Below are 356 nucleotides of genomic sequence, written 5' to 3' on the forward strand. Positions count from 1 at the left end.
GGCCAGCACATACATTTCATACGCTTTTATATATACATTTGAATTATTTATATGCATATATTGTCATAAATCTTTTAACTATGTGTGATTATGTATGTGTATATGAATTATTTTACCCTGATTTTATATTGATTTTCACTACTAAATATTTAATATATGCAGTCGCTGTGTGACTGTAATGCTGTGCAAAGGGTGATGTTGAAACTTCATTAATTTCTTGTGGAACCAGGGAGCGCTTCTCTCTGTAACTGCCTTAGAGTCTGCATTATCTTCCGAAGTTAACTGATAAGGAGTAGCTTCCTGATGAGAGAGTTAATTTGAAAAAAAAAAAAAAAAAAAATGAGAAAAATATGTTT

Source organism: Sinocyclocheilus rhinocerous, unplaced genomic scaffold, assembly GCF_001515625.1.
Source record: "Sinocyclocheilus rhinocerous isolate Xijiao unplaced genomic scaffold, SAMN03320098_v1.1 scaffold757, whole genome shotgun sequence".
NCBI classification, from domain to species: domain Eukaryota; kingdom Metazoa; phylum Chordata; class Actinopteri; order Cypriniformes; family Cyprinidae; genus Sinocyclocheilus; species Sinocyclocheilus rhinocerous.